At 33.1% G+C, this 16220-nt stretch overlaps 1 protein-coding gene across 3 annotated transcripts in view; it reads left to right on the forward strand.

The window, feature by feature from the left end:
* CADM2 (cell adhesion molecule 2) overlaps positions 1 to 16220 on the forward strand; it is a 1078599-nt gene that overhangs the window by 964240 nt on the left and 98139 nt on the right. The gene's annotated exons all lie outside the window — the stretch shown is intronic.

A 16220-nucleotide genomic window follows, 5' to 3' on the forward strand; every position in this document is an offset into this window, starting at 1 on the left:
CTTGTTGGAAAAGGCTTGCAGACTTATAATCATTTCTAGTTTTGAAATGAGGAAAATAAGTTTTATGGAGATTGTAGGATCTTTTCCAATCACCCAAGTAGAATTGAGATTACAAACATGCTTTAAAAAAAAATTATGGGGTGACTATGTGGCACAGTGAAGTGTCTGACTCTTGGTTTTGGCTCAGGTCACTTTTAAGATTGAGCCCCTTATGGTGCTCTGCACTCAGTGGAGAGTCTGCTTGAGATTCTCTCTCACCCTCTGCCCTCTCCCCACTCTAAAAAAAATAAATAAATCTTTTTAAGAATGTTTAAAAATAAATAAATAAAATTTTAACAACACTGATGATTATGTTTTCTTATTTACCCAGTGTTTTCAGTTCTCCTATTTTATTGATTTTTCACAATAACCTGGTGAAGTTGGCAAGAATGAGAGAGTTCCTTTCCAACCAGTAGGAAAGGCTATATTTTAATCAAATATGTAAAAAAAATGTATTTTATAAATCAATTACCACTTAGGTAAGCCTAAACCTGTTAGAATATCTAAATATTATCTAAAGAGTTTCTAAATATATCTAAATAATTCCTGACTAGATTTTATGATTAGGTGTATAATAACTATTTTATTATTACATATATATATTTATAGATTTACTTATTTGATAGAGAGAGAAAGTAAGAGAGAGAGCATAAACAGTGGAAGCATCAGACAGAGGAAGAGAGAGAAGCAGGCTCCCAACAGAGCAGGGAGCCCAATGTGGGACTTGATCCCACGACCTTGGGATCATGACCTAAACCAAAGCCAGACACTTAACCACTTAACTGACTGAGCCACCTAAGTGCTCAGTGTTTCATATGTATATATATATATATATATATATATATATATGTGTGTGTGTGTGTGTGTGTGTACGTGTGTGTGTATGACCAGATTATATTCTTAATTTGATGTATCTTTAAAACGATTAAGATTGCATGTTCCAGCTACAAGCAATACCAATGCAAATGTAAAAACCAATGCAGTGAAATACAATGTGAAACCTTAGAGGGTATAAGCAGGAAGTTAAAAGAAAACAATCCTCCAAATTATGCTTTTTTGTTAAGTATTATGCTTATGATATCACCAAAATAATTGATGGAATGAACATAATAAGGGTCCTTACCATTTAGAATCTCTCAAAATGTCAGTCCTTGGTATAAAAAATGTTATAGGCCTTTAGATTGTTTTTTGTGGTTTGTTTGTTTGTTTGTTTGTTTTGATTATTTGGCTGTGTGTGTGTGTGTGTGTGTTTTGCTTGTTTCCCGATATGTAGAAGACTCAAAATTGTCTTAATTAATTAATTAAAAGTTAAAGGCAATAGAGCCAATTTCTTCTACCATGTTTTTAAAGTTATAATATTGGGGGATTAGTTCTAAGTTTTCATAATTAAAAAAAATATATATATATATATCCATGTGCTGTCCTTCCCATAGGAGTTTCTTTTCTGAGGCCCATATGGTCTTTTGCTTCCATCGCATGGTTTCAAAATTTAATCACACATCGACTCTGCGGAAACACACAAGTGGTTATCTTGGAAATGAGACTGAATATATTTGGTTTTGTTTTTGAAACAAGAAGCTGACTCTTGGTAATCTCCACTGCTGTTATTTAGGCTGGGCATCTGTGGTGTGTTGGGCACTCAATCATTTTCAATTAAATGTTCCTATGTCTTGCAAAAGTCCCATAAGAGCTTACAGAACCACGATTATAGATCCATAGAGGAAATGTATTTCTTGAACATTTCTAGGTAAGCAGTTTTCTTACAACAAAAAGCCAATTATTTTGAGGGATTATGTAAATGTTCAGCAGGAAACTCTAACACAAAAATGTCTCACTATGGTTAAGACACCATTGTGGAATGACACTGTCTTATATGTTGACAAGATTTTCAAGATGTGTACTTTTGGACACATGAGTTTAAAAATCTGTGTTTTTTAATGTATTTTTTTAAAGATTTTATTTATTTATTTGATAGAGATCACAAGTAGGCAGAGAGGCAGGCAGAGAGAGGGGGGGAAGTAGGCTCCCTGCCAAGCAAAGAGCCCGATATGGGGCTTATTTCATGACCCTGAGGTCATAACCTGAGCTCAAGGCAGAGGCTTTAACCCACTGAGCCACCCAGGTATCCCTGTGTTTTTTAATAAATTAAATATGAGATTATATCCTGGCATTTACTCTTTATTTAAAGATACATAAACATGGCATGCATGTTTATGTAAAAACAAGTCATCAAAATGGTAATTGTAGGAAAATTATAGAAACAAAAATCACTCTTAACATGAAAAAATCTGAAATATGATACCTCATCCTTAATTAAAGAAAATATTAACCCTTTGCTCAACAAGTGCTATTCAATAAGACTTGTCTTTTATCCTTGCAGGTTTTTTCTGTAATATATGTCATAACGTTAGCACTAACATCTGCCCCTCTGGTGATCACCAGATTATTCTGTGCCTGTGTTAAATATTTTGACATGACTTTTGTACAATATATGAAGGAAACAAAATGTGGAAACTAAAATTAATTCAGAATCACTGTAGGTATTTGGTGGTATTTCAATTAATGGGGAAGCAGATTTTTTAATTTTGAACTCAGCAAAGTATCCAAGCCATTCAAAATATTCACACTTGAATATCAATCTTTAGAAATACTTTTCAGTTGTGATAAGTTCATTTTCCTTAGAACTCTTCTTCAAAGGTGTCTTTGCCATTCAAAGACATTTTATAATATATATAATATATATATAATCAGTTGAATTATATATATATATATGTATACATATATATATATACATATACTTTAGAGACTATAGGCCAAAGACTATTGGAGTAATAAGGGCATATTTGAGACAAGAAATCCAAAAACACAGAAAAATATCAGCTTTCTCCTTTTGAGGGAAATGTAGAATAATAAATATCTTTCTCCTTTGAAAATAAAAAGTCATTCTAGGGGCACCTGCGTGGCTCAATTGGTTAAGCGACTGCCTTTGGCTCAGGTCATGATCTCGGAGTCTCAGATTCGAGTCCTGAATCAGGGTCTCTGCTTGGCAGGGAGTCTGCTTCTCCCTCTTACCCTCCCCCTTCTCACGCTTTCCCTCTCATTCTCTCTCTCAAATAAATAAAATCTTAACAAAACTAAAAAGAAAAAGTCATTCTATAAAGGATACTAAGAAGCAGTCTATATGTACTTTATCAGTTAGATTCTAAATTAATTTCAAATATTTGTTATCAAATAGAATTTCTATATGCTAGTTACTTCATGGGTTTTCATTATGTTTTAGTTTTATAAAATCTATCTTCTGTGACGATAAGTGCTCATTCACATATGTGATTTGTATGGTAAAATTCTTCTATTTCATTTATTTATTTATCTAATTGAAGCATGGGTGACATACAACATTATGTTATTCTCAGGTATACAACATAATGATTGGACATTTATATACATTATGAAATGCTCAACACAAAAAGTGTACTTACCATCCAACACCATACAAAGTTGTAATATTATTTATTGTACTTCCCATACCATACTTTATATCCCGTAACTATTTTATTTATAACTAGAAATGTGTACTGCTTAATCCCCTTCACCTATTTTGCCATTCCCCCCCCACCTTTCCCCTCTGACAACCAGTTTTCCCAGTCCCACTTATTAAAAGACTATTTTGCCCCCATTGGGTATTCTTGCATCCTCTGTCATAGGTTAACTGACCAGGTAAGCTTGGTTTCTTTCTAGGTTCCTTATTCTGTTCCTTTTGTCTATGAGTCTGTTTTTGTGCCAGTACTGTACTGTGTTTTGTTTATTATATTTCTGTAGGGTAGTTTCAAATCTGAGAATGTGATACTTCCAGTCTTGTACTTCTTTCTCAAGATTGCTTTGGATAATTGGGAGTTTTGGGGTTTTTTTTTTTTTTTTTTTGGTTCCATACAAATTTTAGGATTATTTGTTCTAGTTCTGTGAAAAATGCTATTAGTATTTTGATTATGACTACATTGAATCTATAGATTACTCTGAGTTAAAATGGACATTTTAACAGTATTAGTTCTTTCAAGCCACGAGCATGGACTATCCTTCCACTTGTGTCATCTTCAATTTCTTTTAACAGTGTCTTAAGGTTTTCTGAGTATAGGTCTTTTACCTTTTTTTTTTTTTAAGATTTTATTTATTTATTTGACAGACAGAGATCACAAGTAGGCAGAGAGGCAGGCAGAGAGGGAGAGAGAGGAGGAAGCAGGCTGCCCACTGAGCAGAGAGCCGGATGCGGGGCTTGATTCCAGGACCCTGGGATCATGACCTGAGCCGAAGGCAGAGGCTTTAACCCACTGAGCCACCCAGGCGCCCCAGGTCTTTTACCTTTTTAGTGAAATTTGTGCTTAGGTTTTTGGGGGGTTTTTTGGATACGATTATAAATAGAATTGTTTTCTTAATTCATATTTCCATTAGTTCATTATTGGTGTATATAAATGCCAGGTTTATGTAAAATAATTGTGTATCCTGCAATTTTATTGAATTCATTTATTAGTTCTAATAGTTTTTGGTAGAGTCTTTAGGGTTTTCAATATATAGTATCATGTCATCTGCAATAGTTAAACTAAGAAAATTCTTATTCCTCTGAAATCCATATACTTAATCTAAAGACATTTTCTTGCATTACACAGATCTTTACAATGTGGAGTGTATATAGATTCACTTTTTCAGATATAACCTCAATTATACAGAAACCCCCTAAACTTAAGAGTCTGAAAAAATTTAAATGGCAAATAAAGCCCTCAATTGTAGAAAATATGAACATTTATAATGGTCTCAACTACAATAGAAAGAATCTGCCACTAATTACCAATGACTTTACAGTCCAACTCTTGCAAATTTAGAGTACCAGAAATATTTGGGATACTTCCAGAAAAGAAGAAAGGAAGAGAGAATCAAAATAAAAAATAGGATAAAAGAACAGCAGCCATTATGACTTGCTGCAAGCGAATGTTTCTGAAATGGCATTCTATGATGAACTTCATCACTAACACTCAAGATTGCATGGATGAACACTGAAGTTCTTGTCTCAGGAAGTTGAAGAATGAAACTTGTGGACCAAAGAGAATGAGCAAAGTGATAGAATTTTATTAAGCAAGAATACAGATGGGTATTAAGGAGGGCACGGATTGCATGGAGCACTGGGTCTTATATACAAACAATGAATCATAGAACACTACATCAAAAGCTAATGTACTATATGGTGGTTAATATAACATAATAAGGAAAAAAAAAAAGAATACAGAAAAAGCTCTCAGATGTGAGAGCAGTTCCAACATGGTTGCCAATGAAGGCTTTTAATCTCTGGCCTTTTATTAGTTAGGACTTTACCAGGAAACTTGCTGGCGGTGAGTTCAGTGCTCTGAAATTAGACATGAGAGATACATTGTGTGTGAGTCTTTATTTCTTGTGACATCTATGATCTTCTGATATGCAGATATGTAGGTCTGGTTAATCTTTATAGTTAATTTCTCCTTTGAGGCCTGATCATTGTGTGTGTGTGTGTGTGTGTGTGTGTAGATATTCTGTATTTTCTGTGGTCACAGCATAAATTTTTTTTTAATTTTAAAAGATTTTATTTATTTATTTGACAGAGAGAGAGAGAGAGAGAGCACAAGCAGGGGGAGCCGCAGAGGTAGAGGGAGAAGCACGCTCCCCGATTAGCAGGAAGCCGGATATGGGGCTCAATCCCGGGATCCTGGGATCATGACCTGAGCAGAAGGCAGAAGTTTAACAAACTGAGCCACACAGCACCCCCACAGTGTAATTATTAGAGAAATATTTTAGCCCTAGCAGTTGGGACAGGGGTTCTGATTTTTTTTCTTCCTTATCTTTATTTTTTTTTTCTGTCTATATACCTGAAATAACCTCAGAGCCTAGTTGGGGCCCCTATTCCTTCCCTATCTAAGGTCTCATCTTTTTCATATTCAAAGTGCCCATATAAAAGCAAGATTAAAAATATAATATCTTTGTAGCACAGGACAAAGAGACCTATAGGGCATAGGAACTCTCACTGTGGGTCAGTGTTTTTCAAATTGCTGGCTGTGGTTAATTAATGAGTTATAAAAATCAATTAGCAGATTCCTTTTAAGAGCCAAAAATAAAATAGAAAATAATAGAATTAGAAAGGAAAATGTAGAGAAATATAGAAGAAAAAGTAAAGACAATGTCACAGTGCCTTACAAAGAGCAAGCTTTCATTTCCTGTATGGGTTTGTGCATTATGTAAGGTTATAAAATGTGATTTTCTATAGATCACACCTCAACAGGTTTGAAAATCATTGCATTAACACCAGCTGTGGTGAAGCTGAAGTCTTAATCACTTCAGTCCCTCTAAAACCATCAGTATACAAAAATACATGTTCAGACTGAAGAGGTCTGAGCTCCAAAAAAATAATCAAAAGCCACTAAGAATGTTATTTTAAATAATCCAGATAAGTTTGAGCTTTTGAGAAGGGTTTCATTCAAATGATCAAAATATACTTTCACATTTTTATGTCTTAAATTTCAATTATCTTCAGCATTGACTTATATGGGGCATTTAATTCCCCAGCTATCAGATAAATGATGTGCATTTTACTTTTACTTTTCTAAGACCATTTGTTTTAATACCAGAAAAGAAGCAAGTCATGGAACAGAAGCAGTTCTATAGTAGTAACATAGTGTTTAATATAAATATTCATAAATAATAGATTTTATAAATTAGCATTATTTTATAGTAGTACAAGTAATGGATTATAAAGTAACTCATACATGGGATATAGGACCACATCATTGCAATGCCCCCTTGAACTTAATGGTTTTCAGGCATCCGATTGATTAAGATGCTTGAAGGTACAATTTATATGGCATCAGAGTGTCCTTATAATGTACATAGATTGATACAGTGGCAGATTCAGAAAAATTTATACTCAAAAATTCTTGATTTAAAGAAAAGTGAAAATGTTCCAAAGTCTAGCTTAGTCAAAGGAAGTTTTCAGAAGTGACTAAGTTTCAAATAAGTTGAAAATATTTTCTTGAGCAAAATTGTTTTTAAATATATCATAGAGATTTTAAGCTTAATGTATATGGACAGAGGAACTTATTACTGCTTAGTTTACTTAAGATTTCTTGATCTTTTAACCAGGAATTAATATTTTTTATTTACCAAAGAAAAGAAAAGCTAAGTATAGATAAGGCATGGGTAATTGTTTTGCTTTTGCACAAAGCCCTTGAGAGATTATCTCAAGCATTTGTCACAATTTTGAATATTTTTCCTTCAGTGCTAAAATCTGTCACTCCTTCAGGATCATAACAATCCTGTCTTTTCTAGGGATAATCTTTTATTTGTTGTCCCATAAATTGGCTGGAATTATACAGTTTGTAGTATGACTGCATTGTTTCTCAAAAGTGTTAAAATAATCATCAACGAACACTATCTTTTCAGTAAAAAGTGGTCCAGGATTTCACAGGCACTCTCAAAAAGGCCATTATTTTCAAAGCTTCTAAAGAGCACTTACCTCTTGCATATTGGTTATTTTCTGTTTCAACTACAAGCTTCTAAACTTGGAGGCAAGAAGTGCCTTTAAAAAACAGAATCAAGTAGCATATGCTCAGATTAATCAGGATAGAAGTCCTTTTCTTATTTGCTATTGAGGTTTTAAATGTAATGATGAACTTAACATTGATGTTATTGTCCCTTCTAAATCTAATCTTTAATGTAATGAGACTTCTACTTGACACCACACTAGTGTAGTAGTTGATTTCAGGAGTTTACATGAGTGAGTAAGTAGATTCAAAATCAGAGTGTCAACTTAAAATTTAATGGAATAAGTAGGCTTGAATTTTCCACTTCAAACTGACTTCATTTATTACCACCTTAACACCTTTGACCCTTTCAGACAGAAGTACTTACGGTGATATTTGAGTTTGGGGCTTTCACCGTCAAGCCTTTAAATACGAATCATTGAGATTCTCAAACTACACGTAGTTTTTTACATGAAAAAAAAAAAAAAAAACTGTGCAGGTATGGGAAATACCATACCTACACTGAGCAAAAGCTAACCTCTAAAAATTGCTATGATAAAACACATGATTGAAGAGCATGTCCTGAAACCACTAAACACAAAAGGTCATGGGGGCTAGTGAGGAAAAGAGGCTAAGGAACCATTCTACTCTTTTTCTTTCTCACACAAAATGCACAAACATACTTATTAGATGAGTCAGGACGAATAACTGCAACAGGCTATAAATACATGGAGAAATTATGTATTTAAAAGAGAAATTATTTAATAATTCCTTCATCTGGGTAATTTCCTCAAGCCCCTCCTTCCTTTTTTTCTTTTTACTTACTGTACTGTTTTAGCCCTAAATATTTAAAATGTTAGGGCAGAGCCAACTTAACAAATGCTAATATTAGCTGTATCAACATATAAATTTTATAAAAATACATGTTTTCAATATTATGTTGAAGAGTTCTAGAAGGCAGAAATGTGTAGATATAATCATATATTCTAAATAAATTTTATAATGCTACGTGAGACATATTTCCACAGATCAGAGAAATAAACTTCAAACTTTTTAGATACATGAAATATTCAAAGATATAGTAATTATATTTACTTTGGCTTTAAAATTGTTTTTCTCAAAAAATAAAATAATTATTTTTTTCTCATTGCTCTTCATGCTTATTCTTGCATAATGACTTCAAGAACAGTGTGTAAGCAAATAAAACATTTACCCTCTCATTTTTTTTTTCTTCACCTTGTTTTGATGTTCTGATAAAGAGAAGACAGAAAGGTTGTGTTCCTCAGGGCTGGGAATTAACCAGACAAGCACAATGGTGGGAAAAAGAAAAAAAAATTTTTGATTGCATTTAAGACTGGTTAAAGAGGGGTGCCTGGGTACCTCAGTTGGTTAAGCATCTACCTCTTGGGTTGACTCAGTTCATGATTCTGCAGTTGTGGGACTGAGCCCTGCATCAGGCTCTGTGCTCAGCATGAAGTCTGCTTCAGATTCTCTGTCCCTCTCCATCTCACTCACTCTCTCTTTCTTTCTATCAAATAAATAAAATAAAATAAAATAATAAAATAAAATAAAAAGTCTTATTAAAGAGAGAACTAAAGGTAGAGGGGAATTGAAGAATAAAAGGAAGTGATGGGTTTATTAGTTAGGATTTTGATGCCTACTAGAACAGTGTACAGAGAAGATGGGAGGTTATGATTGAAAAAAATTGAAATTTTTCCAGTTTTATAATAATGAGGTAATGATGACGGCAAAGTTTGGTATGTGATCATGACTGAGGGAGGACCAACAAAATAATTACCAAATATGAGGGAATCCCCTTGATATCTGAGAGGTCAAGATATTGGATGGGTTAGAAATGTAAATGTTTAAGTCAATACATTTTTGAAGAAATTCTTTCTTGTTCATATCACATTATTCTCTTTTGCATTCTCTCAGACCTTTTGGGCTTCATTCTCTCTCTTTTCTCATCCCTTAAATGAAAATATTCCACAATATCCAGTAATCTATCCTTTTGTGTTCCTTTTGGAGCTTGGGCATTTGCTTGACTCCACAATCTCTCTAAAAGAGTCCAGTTCTGTCCTCAGGCCTGACTTCTGATTTCTCATTTCCTTATTGCCGAATAAACATATATTTCTTGATCTTCTCCTAGCTCTTGAACTAGCATGCTCCAAAGTAAAATCATCCACTTTCCTTATCCGCTATATCTCAATTTTTAAAATTTTTGTTTTTACATTTGTTTGTTTATTTGGTTGGCTGGTTGGTGGTATGTTGGTTTCGCATTGTTCTTTTTTCTTATTTAAGACTGAGATTTTTCTTATTATATAAACTGGATGGCATAATGAGAACGGCCCCTCTCTCTCTCTTCATGAACACCATATATTTTCTGGCTCCAAAAATTGTATTGACTTTCCCAACTGCTATTCTATTATCTTCCTTTTTTCTCTGCTTCCCTGCATTACTCCAACTTTATGTAAGACCTGACTTTCTCTCTTAAGAACACTGTAGATGGTCTCTTTATTGAAACTTCTTTTTACAGATATTTCACATTGCTATACTTAAAAGATATTGTGAACAGTAATACTCACTTCTTAAAAGACTTAGCAAAGTATATTTGTTTTTCCTAACTGTCCAGATATTTTAGCCTGGAACCCAAGGCCAGGTTTGAGTTCCAGGCTAAAAAATGTACTTTTTTTTTTTTTTTTTCTGTTTCCTCATGTTCGTAACCCAAAACTTTCCATTTCTTTGCTTTTGTTCATGGTTGTCTTTATGACCAGAATGTTCTCCATCACATTTTATTCTCTCTACCATATAAATGACATCATCAGTCTTCTGTTCTAACATTAAAATAATACTTTTCATCTTCACGTTTTTCTTATAAACTTTCTTGGACTAAGTTCTTTATGAGCATATCTGGTCCTGTTAGAACTTATTTCCTGACTTTTGATTTTATTATTCCCAACTCAGTTATCCTACCACAAGTCATTAACTTTGCCCTTTCATAATTTGTTATCTTAGTTAATCACGATATCACCTATTATTGACACTGTTCTCTTTTCTTGGTCCTCGCTGTATTTAAATTCATCTTTTCAATAATATGGCTTCGTGAGGGCAAGCATCCTAGCTAGGGTCCTAACTTCTCTTGAGTTGGCATTGTCCATTTCTACCACTCAGAATCTTGCCATAATTAAAGATATCAATCAAGAGCGATAGCTTTCATAAAGCCTGTTCTAATGTCCCTAATATAAGTATGGTGAATTTTTATGTTTTATAACTCAATTCTGCCACTTACCATGTCCTGCAAGTGTTACGGTTGATGACATATATTTTATATTTTATATAAACTACAAAAATGTAATGTCACAGAGAGAAGATGTTTATTTTCCTCATACCCCTCATAATTTCTGGTTCAAAAAGTTATACACATTTGTTTATTGATAGCTTTAGATAGTTGTGTAAACTTATGAAGTACCTAGTCAAGAGTACATAGGCATACTTAAACAATAACAAAAATCTTCATTGAGCTTTCAACTCTCTTAAGATTACAAGTGTAAGAGTAGAACATTTTCTGCTAATTAAACTTATTGAAACTCATTGAGGACTACTATAAATATTTCTCAATTTTTTTGTTTTCCTTTGAGCAGAACTGTATCTATAACAACAGACACATAACTGTTTCATTGATCATGTTTTAAAATGAACTTCAGCTATAATAAGGAAAATAGTCAAAGTTAATTTGGATAATAGTAAAAGTTACTTGATGTTTTAAAAATTGCTTCCAAATAATGCATGAAATCCATATTGCAAATAAAAGGAAAGAAAATTTTATCACAATTAAGTTGTACAACAGTCAGATTTGAGGAAAAAGCTCAGCTTGATGAATTCTCCAAGGTCCTAGATCAACATTTTACAATAATTAAGAATTTGATTTGAAATATGTGTAGACTATTATTTACACAACTGTTTTCAGAAACCTCTCATTTGATCCTCAATAGCAAAATAACCTTTTGTGTATTTTTATATTTAAAGTGGTCAATGTAATAAGTAGCTCCACACGTAATCTCTTTATATTTTCCTGTGTAGCAGCCACATCACTTTCTTCCAATAGATACTCCTTACAAAATTATATTTTAAGTTGGTTGCATTAATTTAAGAAAGGCTACACCTTGAACTTGCTTTGTATTTATATTTGAGATTTTAAGAAAAGGAGCAAACAATACCAGCTTCTATTTTTTGTGTTTTTTTCTTCCTCTTCTCTTTTTTCCTTCTACCTCACTTGGTTGGCAATATCTGGGCTGTGGCTTATGGATGCAATTTCAATCCACCCAATGAAGAATGGTTGAGGCTAGAATCCCTCAGAATCCTTCTTCCCAGCACCCAATAAACTTAAAATTTTTTAATTGAACTGAATGTCAAACTCACTTGTCAATTTGAACTTAATTTCTTTCCCTCTGCTTTTCTAAAAATGTGATTGCATGAACACAATTTTATACATAGACTCTTCAGTATAATTTCTTCAGTATAATTTTGCTTCAAGCAGAAAAATGGATCAAGATGTTTATATAGCTTCTACCACCTTCTTCCACTGTAGAGTGAAACCATCACAGGAAATAGAGAAGGATTGGGCTTAAAAATCTCCCTACTATTAAATCTTCAATCACATCTATCACCTGGGAATTTTTAAACTGAAATAAAGGTAGTAATCATCTTCATGTGCCATACACTGATAAGTGCATGAGACATCAAGTCATTAACTATAAGTTCCTGCTTTGTCTTGAATGAAAGAAATGTAAGATATGTGCATTTGCAACTTTCTTTCTCTTTTCTTTGAGCCAAAACAAGGTGTTTACTTGAATGCTACTACAGCAACTTATTATTTTTCTTTCATTTAGGAAAAGTGAGTTTCATTTTCATAAAACTAATCTTAATGTTAGAGCCCAACATGTACTGTGCTTGTGAAGAAAAAGGCACTGTAGAACTCCAAGGGTATATAGCCATTTGGGAAAAGGAAGATACTGGAGAGTGCTTCCATTCCACAGTATGGAAGATCTTTTACTCGTGTTTACTTCTGCAAGGACACCAGACCTCTTTTTTAGGAGATTTGCATTATGACGCTTATTTTTCTGTAACTGAACTGCTTATTCTTTATTCTTCTTCTCGAGCATGAGTCTAAAGAGCATGAGATATAAGAAGGCAAAGCAAGATTCCATTGGCATCAATATCTAGGGAGTAAGGATCCCATATACAGTTGGAAGAATTAGAGGGACTGTTCTTAATGGTATAGCTTTTCAGAATAAGTGCCCCAAAGACCAAAGAGTTTCAGTGGAAATGTGAAATCAGGTTTGTATCCAGCTCAAGATATTAAATAGCCTGCTAACCCAAGGGAGTTGTGGCAATTCCTTCTAACACTAATTTATAAATAAGGAGTTATTAAAAATATCAGAGAATTTCTCATTAGATACAGAGAAAACAAAATATGAGGTTAATAAAAATTTTTCTCAAAATCTGTTAAGGTAAAACAATTCCACCAAGACCTTAGAATATAAGAGAATAAATATACGCACATGTTTGGTTTCTTCGTTCACTTTTTTTTTTTTTTTTATTTGTTGTTGTTGTTTTCCATTATCCTATGAAGAAATAGCCGCAAAATGTCATTAGGTGCATAAGGAAAAAAAAAAAAAAGTTTTTTTAGCCCTATAGATTTGGTAGACAGAAACATAAATCAAATGTTATCTCATACGGAAGATTTCCAAATTCTAATTATCTGGGCTTTTAAAGGGGAAACTGGATTGACCATATTAATGTTCTCACTATGGAGTTATATAGCATTATCTCATGCCTGATGCTGTGTCAGTGTCCTGTTTCTCCTGGTATCTAGCTCCTACTCTTTTTCAGCCTTATCACATAGAAACTATAGACTGGAACCACTTTTTAAATGATCTCCTTTGGTTGTCTGAACAGCAGGGAAGATTGTTATTCATTTGCAGCAAGAAACTCAATCATTTCTGGGTTCCAATTAGAGAAAGCCTAGGGGCCCTCTTTATTAAGATGAAACACAAATTGTATCAAGACTTGCTAAACCACTTAATATTTTTATGGTGATATTAAGAAGCTTGAACATTTTAAGTACTAATTGGAATATGTGTAGGATATTTTTAATCGATGTATAAACTCTAACCTCCATTTCATTAAAATTGCGTCTTATGGCGCTAATTTTTTTTGCCACCTTGAAGATTTACCATACAGAGTAGGATCAAGGACCCTGTAATATTCAGTGTCAGTAGTAGCTTATATTTCTATAATCTCCTCTGAACCATTTCTGCAGTTATTTTTTCATTATTTCCTAGTAGAGAGAATTATTTTTCAGAAAACATTCTTTTTAAATACAGGCTGGTAGCTTAAATAATTTATCTAGATCTTGAACTTTATTTCTGCTTATACAACTAAAAAATGCATATCTAAATTTACTTATATGATTACAGGGCCATATACTGAAAGATGTGACTGAAATCTTATGAACACAAGCAGAGAGAAGTTACGATAGTTTGGATTTGGAGGGGTATAATTTTGAGTGTATGAAAATGCATAGAGAGAGATATCCAGTTATATCTGTGTATGTTTAAAAATTTTTACTTATACATTAAGAAAGTATTGCCTCTTAATGAAATACATCTGTTGAGTAGTATCTTAAGGATGAATCTTTTAAAATTCAAGTTATCCTTAATATAACTGTTATTTTAATATTGGCCTTATGTGGCTTTGTAGAAAGGGCATACCTTGTAATATTTCAGTTATATGCAGAAAGTCATAGTTTTGTCTCTTCAAAGGATATTAAGGATGTACAGGGTTCAAGATTATCTAGGCTCTCAGTTTTAACATAAGAATTAGTAAATTCAAAGAGCAGCTAGCTAATGTGGGGTGCATGATGCAAGTTGAGAAATATTAATGGTTTATATTTTATTAAATATACCATGAGAGTGAGTTGTCTATGTAATTGGATGATATAAATTATTTTATTTTCTAATAGTTTTAGATAACTAATTTCTTTGTTTCTTTTTTTCTGCATAAAATGCCCTTTGAGAATTTTCATGGATACAGTCCTAGTTGTCTTCTCTTTGTTCACTCCCAAATGTCTCACTACTTAAACTAAATGATTCTTTCATCACATTGCTGATCTGCTTGTTTTGATACTATTTCCTGTATTTTTTATTATTTGGTTCACAGCTTTTGCCACTTCAGAATTTTTTCAGAAAAACATATTCTCTGAATTAGAAAAGATGTCATAGTTCATTAATCAAGATATATGTTCTCATTGTCTTTACAATAGCAAAATGGAAGTGAAATGTTTCCCCCAAAAGTCAAGAAATAATTAAACCTATTTCAAAAATAATTTCTAACATGATAAAATTATGTTAAAATAGAAAATTTGACATAAAAAATTGGAAAATATTTATCATGTTAGTAAGCAAGAGGTAGTAGACAAAGCATTAACTACAGAGTCAGACCAATGTTTGGATACATCTCTGATCATCAACATTCTTACATGCATTAAATTTTATTTATTTATTTATTTATTTTGACAGACAGAGATCACAAGTAGGCAGAGAGGCAGGCAGATAGAGAAGGAGGGGAAGCAGGCTCCCCGCGGAGCAGAGAGCCCGACGCGGGGCTCGATCCCAGGACCCCGGGATCATGACCCGAGCCGAAGGCAGAGGCTTTAACCCACTGAGCCACCCAGGCGCCCCACATGCATTAAATTTTTTAAAATGATATCGGAAGTATCCTCGTGAGAAATATAGAAGATATTAGTAACACATCTAGGGTAATTACCATATCAACCCACGGCAGTAGGTATTATTAACTATTCCTAAAATTTATAATTACAAAAGTATGTAAAATATTGGAAGACAGATGTCCATGGTTCATTTATCCTTTCCTCCCTGCAAACAGGTTTTGTGATGAGAATTCTTTGCAAGAATTTAATTAAAAGAGAACTACCAGTTTCCATAAGTCCATAAAACTTTTCTTTAGGTTCCATTTATAAGTATGATCATACTTAATTTGTCTTTCTCTGTCTCATTATTTCACTTAGCCTAATGCCCTCAAGTTCCACCCATGTTGTCTCATATAGCAGGTTTTCCTTTTTTCAATGGCTGAATAATATTGCATTATACTTAGAATATATTTTCTTTATCTTTTCATCCATTGATGGACATGGGTTCTTTGCATGTGTTAGCTTTTATAAACAATGCTGCAGTGAACATGGGATGTGGATATCTTTTTGAAATAGTGATTTTGTTTCCTTTGGATATTTACCCAAAAATGGAATTACTGGATAAAGCGGTAGTTGTATTTTTAATTTTCTGAGGAAACTTCATACTATTTTCCAAAATGGCTACACCAATTTATATTTCCACCCACAGTGTGGAAGTATACCCTTTTCTCCATGTCTTCCCTAACACTTGTTATTTCTAGACTTTTTAATGATAAGCATTCTAACAGATATGAGCTAATATTGCATTATGGTTTTGATTTGCATTTATTCAATGATGAGTGATGTTGAACATTTTTTCTATAATTGTTAGCCGCTTGAATGTCTTCTTTGGAAGAATATTTATTCAATTCATCTGTAATTTTTTTAGTTGGATC

The sequence above is a fragment of the Neovison vison genome, chromosome 6 (assembly GCF_020171115.1).
Source record: "Neovison vison isolate M4711 chromosome 6, ASM_NN_V1, whole genome shotgun sequence".
Classification (NCBI taxonomy): domain Eukaryota; kingdom Metazoa; phylum Chordata; class Mammalia; order Carnivora; family Mustelidae; genus Neogale; species Neogale vison.